Source organism: Sinocyclocheilus anshuiensis, unplaced genomic scaffold (assembly GCF_001515605.1).
Source record: "Sinocyclocheilus anshuiensis isolate Anshui unplaced genomic scaffold, SAMN03320099.WGS_v1.1 scaffold2477, whole genome shotgun sequence".
Lineage (NCBI taxonomy): Eukaryota > Metazoa > Chordata > Actinopteri > Cypriniformes > Cyprinidae > Sinocyclocheilus > Sinocyclocheilus anshuiensis.
In genome coordinates, this window is record NW_015554065.1 from 280,332 (window position 1) to 286,973 (window position 6,642).

The window sequence follows — 6,642 nt, forward strand, 5'->3', positions numbered from 1 at the left end:
AAGCTTATCGAATTCTGTACAGAAACTGGCCAATGATACGGTCTTGGCCCTGGGTAACATCACGAACACTCTCGCTTCCCACAAGATAATGATCTTACAGAACAGAGTGGCCTTGGATTACATTCTTGCAACGCAAGGGGGAGCATGCACCATTATCGGACCTGAGTGCTGCACCGGGTTAATGGATCCAACAGAGAACTTGAACAAAATCCAACAAGACATTCTTGATCTTTCAGCAAAATTACACCAGATGACTGAAGATAAGTCTTCATGGTTCGGAAACCTGTTAGGTAAACCCTGGCTGTGGATCAAGGAAATAGCAATTCTGCTGTTGTTTTTCCTACTGGTGTACTATCTATGCGTCCACAGTATCAAGTGTTTCATTCTACAATTGACCCACGCCCATCATGAGGAAATGACAGTTCCAACCAGAAAAGATTATTACCCGTAAGAACTTCACGGACCCTAGCTGCATGTTTGTTTCTGTGTCAACATGCCGTTCGTCACTACAGACAATCAACACAGAGCAAGTGCTATGTGCCTGTAACGATCACAGGTTACAAGAATGAATTTTTAAGTGTCTAAATTTGTATTTTGTGAGAGTTATTAGAACTCTCAAAGGGGGAATTGTGGGATTACAAATTTAAGAATCTGTTTAAAATATGCTGATCCTATGTTCTGACATAGCATCACATGAAAAACTAAGGTGAAGTACATTGTATTTAGCATTTAAGGTAAATTACATCAGACAAATGATTATCTTAAGCAAAGTGTAGCAAAAGGTTCCTGTCTGTTCCTGTTCTCCTATTGTTAGTAAAATGAACCAGATTACTGAGACGATCACCTTTTCTTTGTAATGGCTCTTGGTGCCTCTGTCCCAGTCTTTGAGTAGTTATGCTGATTGGAATAATGCTGTCAGACTGATTGGATTAGCACCTATGCATTTGAATGACACTGTTATGCTGATGAGATCAGGGATGGAGAAATTCCGGTAACGGGCTGATTCCTGTATTGCATTTGCATGCTTTGTTTAGATTGTCTCCACCTCTATGTATCCCTCCCCCTTGAAAGGTATAAACTCTACTGTGCTGAGCTATAGTCAGACTTGGATGACTGCAGCGATGCTCGAGTCCTCAATAAAGAGTGACTTCTGTATGAAACATATCCCAACGTCTCCTGGTCTCTGCTTCGACGAGGAAAAAGTTTCCAACACCAACAACCATTATTATACATTACATACAAAAATTATACTGGGCTTCCTAAAGACATATTAGTCAGCCAGTCATTCAGTCAAAACATGCAGTTTTTCACGTCTCTAGTCCAGTCATCATTTCAGAAAGTATTTTGCATGTCCTATTTGATTTTGAGTAAAAATGTCTAAACCTTTGGCCAACCAAAGTCAAAAAAGAGATGAAAACACTGCGTCTGTAATTACTTTAACTGTCACTGGAAAAGAAAGTTTTTTTTTTTCATCCACGGTGCTCTGTTGTTCACTGCACACAGTAGACATACTGTATGCCTCAGAAATAGTAAGAGAAGTATGTTAATATGTTATTCTGAACATATCATATGAACTGACTGGCCTTAAAGAGAGATTTTGCATCTGCTCTCTCCGTTTCTCTCTGTATAATTTGCTCTCATTAGCAGCTGTCGTAGATCCAGACACAACAGGGGGTGACAGTCCATCAACACCCCTTCAATTCCCTAAAGTGTGTGTGTGTGTGTGTGTGTGTGTGTGTGCCAAATGCTGGTCCATGGCAGCCACTTTTCCTCCTGGCAATGATCTTTTTTTCCTGCTTTTGCCATTACACTGGCACTGTGTGTATGTGTGTTTAGTCAAAGACTTGAACATGCCAGTGTGTGTGTGTAAGGAGTGAAAGCCTTCTTCTATCAGAGGCTGGCTGGTTTATGGTCACCAAAATGACACAAGATTGGTTATATTTAATTAAATCAGAAAGAAGAGGAGAGATTCATTATTATGGTCTCACTATTTCTACTTCTGTCATGACAACTCTCGGAGGGATTGGCATGGTAATGTACATGACAATGTTAAAGCAGCACTATGTAACTTTTGGGTGATATTTTTGACAAATAGATTATGAAGGGCAAACCTCATGAAACCATAAATGTCCAAAATTAATACATAAAAATAAGCAATTATAATTTGCTTAAAGAAAATTAATTTTAGGACCATGTAAGACAATTGCAAAGTAATTTCTTTTACCAGAAGTGAGCAGTTTTTGGCTCTTCTGAGATGATCAAGGTTTGCTTTTATCAGTTAATTTATTTCCCTACATTTTTCAGGTTGTTAAGGTGTTGCTAAGATGTTCTAATTTGTTTTTAGCACATTTTGGTTGCTTCAGTGTTTTGGCTGGTTGCTAGGGAGTTGCTAAGGTGTTCAGAATTTTGCCCAATTTTATGTTGTTGCTAAATTTTTCTTGTCCTGCATGTAAAAATCATACATGTGATCAATTCAGCACACCTCTCTTTAGCAAAACACATGATTTGATAAGAGAGTTTGGCTTTTCTGAGATTATCAAAGATTGCTATTATCAGTATGTTTATTTCTCGTGGTTGTTACGTTGAAGTACTGTGAATGTCCTCCTATGTTTGCGCCACACGTCATGTTAAATAAAGCTCCAGATGTGTGTATGTGTGGAACCTGCCGCAGTGGAGGGCCAGATGTACCTCGCGGTGTTTCTTGTGGTGGGTTTGTAAGGTGCTCTGGCAGGAGAATTCAGCACTTTGGACAGCACCTTGGCTTTTCTTTCTCACACTCTGAGAAACATCTGCGGCTGCTGGTTAACAGCTGCAGCTGTTTCGCCAAAGGTGTACAGAAACACTATTCACGAGCTGGGATGAAACCAGCTCATCACACTTTTTTCATGTTTGGAAGCTAAGCAGAAATTTTTACTAATCAGAAATTCTCATTTGAAATTATTTTTCTAAATTCATGTATTGATATTCCATATCTCTATAGTCCTATGTCATTTTAATGATGACGTACAGATACAGTATCATGTTTTCTTGAAGATATTGAAAATCTGAACACATCAACTGATTTTGTTGATCATATTAATTATGAGTTTCTAACAGTGTAGATAAAACCTTTAGCTTTTTTTTAAGAAAACATGAGTGTTGTTTGCATATGCAAATGTCACTGCCATTATATTAGGTGCTTTGGCTGGTTGCTAGAGTGTTGCCATGCAGTTGCTAAAGTGTTCTAATTTGTTTTTAGCCCACTGTTATGTAGTTGCTAGGGTGTTGCAATGCAGTTGCTAAGGTGTTCTAATTTGTTTTTAGCCCACTGTTATGTAGTTGCTAGGGTGTTGCAATGCAGTTGCTAAGGTGTTCTAATTTGTTTTTAGCCCACTGTTATGTGGTTGCTAGGGTGTTGCTATGCAGTTTTTAAGGTGTTCTAATTTGTTTTTTAGCACAATGTTATGTAGTTGCTAGGGTGTTGCAATGCAGTTGCTAAGGTGTTCTAATTTGTTTTTAGCCCACTGTTATGTGGTTGCTAGGGTTTTTTTATGCAGCTTTTAAGGTGTTCTAATTTGTTTTTTTAGCACAATGTTATATAGTTGCTAGAGTGTTGCCATGCAGTTGCTAAGGTGTTCTAATTTGTTTTTAGCCCACTGTTATGTGGTTGCTAAGGTGTTGCTATGCAGTTTTAAGGTGTTCTAATTTGTTTTTTAGCACTATGTTATGTAGTTGCTAGGGTGTTGCTATGCAGTTGCTAAGGTGTTCTATTTTGTTTTTGTTTTTTAAACACAATGTTAAATGGTTGCTGGGGTGTTCTGGCTGGTTGCTAGTATGTTGCCATGCAGTTGCTGTGGTTGCGAGGTTGTTGCTGAGGTATTCTAATTGTTTTTAGCACTATGTTATGTTTTTGTTAGAGTGTTGCTATGCAGTTGCCAAGGTGTTCTAATTTGTTTTTAGCACAATGGTATGTGGCTGCCAGGGTGTTCTAATAAGTTTTTAACACGGTGTGGTTGCTGGGGTGTTGCTATGCAGTTCGTAAAGTGTACTAAATTGTTTTTAGCACAGTGTGGTTGCTAGGGTGTTTTGGCTGGTTGCTAGTGTGCTAGTTGCTAAGGTATTCTGATTGTTTTTTTAGCACATTGCTTGGTTGCTATGGTGTTTTGTCTGTTTCCAGGGTGTTGCCATGCAGTTTCTAAGGTGTTCTAAGTTGTTTTTGCCCAATGTTATGTGGTTGCTATGCTGTTTATTTTGTCCAGCATGTGTTCTCAACATAACCGCACGCTTCTCCTCAGCAAGATTTGATGGTGTAATAGACAGATACTTGGGTCTGCTTAAATCTCTAACCTGTCGTATGAGCAACAGTAAATGTGATGCTATCTCTATGTTGATTTTGCAAGTTTGTGCATGCAAATTTGTTGGTGTTTGAGTCCTGTTGAGCAGATATCACAGCCTCTTCCCTCTTCCCCCTAGGCAGCAGGGAGGCGGCATTCACCTACGCCATCACCGCCGCTGGGGTCGCCCACGCCGTGACGGCCGCATGCAGCCAGGGCAACATGAGCCACTGCAGCTGCGACAGGGAGAAACAGGGCTACTACAACCAGGAGGAGGGCTGGAAATGGGGTGGATGCTCGGCGGACATTAAATACGGCATTGAGTTCTCCCGGAAGTTCGTGGACGCCCGGGAGATTAAAAAAAAATGCCCGACGGCTGATGAACCTTCATAACAACGAAGCTGGCCGAAAGGTGAGGCTTTTTTTCTGCACGAGCTTAAACAATTCAGTTCGACATTTAGCGACGTTGTTTCTGCAAGACTGCCAGACCGTTCATCCAAATGTTTTGTTTGACTGCACGGATGGGAAAAGCATCCAGACAACGCGTCTTAATCTGTTTAGACTTCAGAAGCTTTTCGAAAAACTTTGAAGCTTGGAAGAGTTTTTGCCTTGAAGAAACAAATAAAGTCGTATGCGTTCATTTGTTATTTCTCAAGAGCATTTTAATTTGACAATTTACCAACATTGGTCGTGGTCGCCTTGCAGAAACATTTATCCGTTTTGTTTGACTGCACGGTTGGAAAAATCTTCAAGACAATGCCGCTTAATCTGTTTTAGATGTTGGAGACTTTAAAACGTTGAAGCTTGGAAGCGCCTTTTGGCTACCGTTTAGTTGAAGAAACAAATAACAAATTCTTCAGAAATGTATCCATTAATTCATGCTAAAAAGACAAATGCATTTAGACTTTGATGCCATTTTTGTAGCTTAAAGAGCATTTTAGAGTTTGGCTCTGTGAAGACGTGCGGTGTGGCTCTTCTTGACGGTCCTCTAGAGGCGTTCGCTCTTGTGTGGGTGGCGTAGTTCGTTCTTCCTACGTAAAACAGGTGTTTCGGGTGGCATCTAAAATGATTCACCCACCGACCAACCCAAAGCAAGCTTGATCGCTCCGCAACAGTCAGCCGTTTTCAGCAACCCGTTTCGCTTCAGCCAATTACTGCGTGTTTTCTCGGTTCCCGCCTTGATCCCGGTTCAAGCTCGGTTTGGCCGCTCGCCGCTCTGGCCATGTTTGTTTGTTTGATAGCTGTTAGTCATCCAAGAACACAAAACAACATGCACTGAAACAGCAGAACCGCATGCACTCCGGTGACAAATGGATCTAATTAATAACACAGAGCTTTATGGGGTGAGCGAGCCTAAGCCGAGCCGGGACTGAGCCCCAGGATCGCGGTTGCCAGTTGGAGCCTGGCCAATCCCATCGCGGGCCGCTGCATGGAATCATCAAGTCTAAAGCCTGTAACAGGATATTATTGCGAGTCTTTCTGCAGCACTGAAAACACAGCCCTCGCTCCATTGAGTCAGGCTTTTTTCTCGTCTTTTATAGAGGACCCACAATGGCAATCGTGGAGCCATAGCATCATAGGGTTAAGGTTGACGGGACGTACCATATGACTCTGGATGGGGGAAGATGGAAGTTGCCGCTCTGGAATTTCAATTGCTATCATACGTGTATGTGGTTGGAGCGAGCCGGGGCCAAAACTGGTCCACATTAGCACTGTGGATGTAAGCGTATCCAGGCAAATGTAAACAGCGCTGCGGGCCTTCGGACGGCTTGTGAAGCAACACATCGTTCATTTTGAAACGCCGTTGCCTGCGGGCACACGCTGGCTCGTTGTATGTTGAATCTACATTAGTTCTCTGCAGAATCAACATTGATGCATTGAAGCCACGTGGAACTGATTTCAACATTGTACGGGTGTTCAAATAATCAGTGTTTTACAAGGGAACAGTTTGTTAATTGGTTAAGTAATGGCTAAAAATCCAGTTTACATTTTATGAAATATAATTACTGCATGGCAGAATTAAAACATTCTACTTATTACATTTACATTTAGTTATTTAGGGCGTTCAGATAATCAGTGTTTTACAAGGCAACAATTTGTTAATTGCTTAACTAATGTCTGAAAATCCAGTTTACATTTTATGAAATATTATTACCGCTTGGCAGAATTAATAAAACATTCTACTTGTTATGAAATGTTTCAAAACCTAGTGAGCTGCCTTGCTTTGTGTACACAATAAAATATATTTCCTTTTTCAGTTATAAAACTATACTACTACTATTTTATATTAACAATACATTTTTAAATACATTTGTATTATTTAATATAT

At 40.5% G+C, this 6,642-nt stretch overlaps 1 pseudogene; it reads left to right on the top strand.

Annotated features, from left to right (window-relative positions):
* LOC107668649 (protein Wnt-7b-like) overlaps window positions 1-6,642 on the top strand; it is a 45,530-nt pseudogene that overhangs the window by 34,281 nt on the left and 4,607 nt on the right.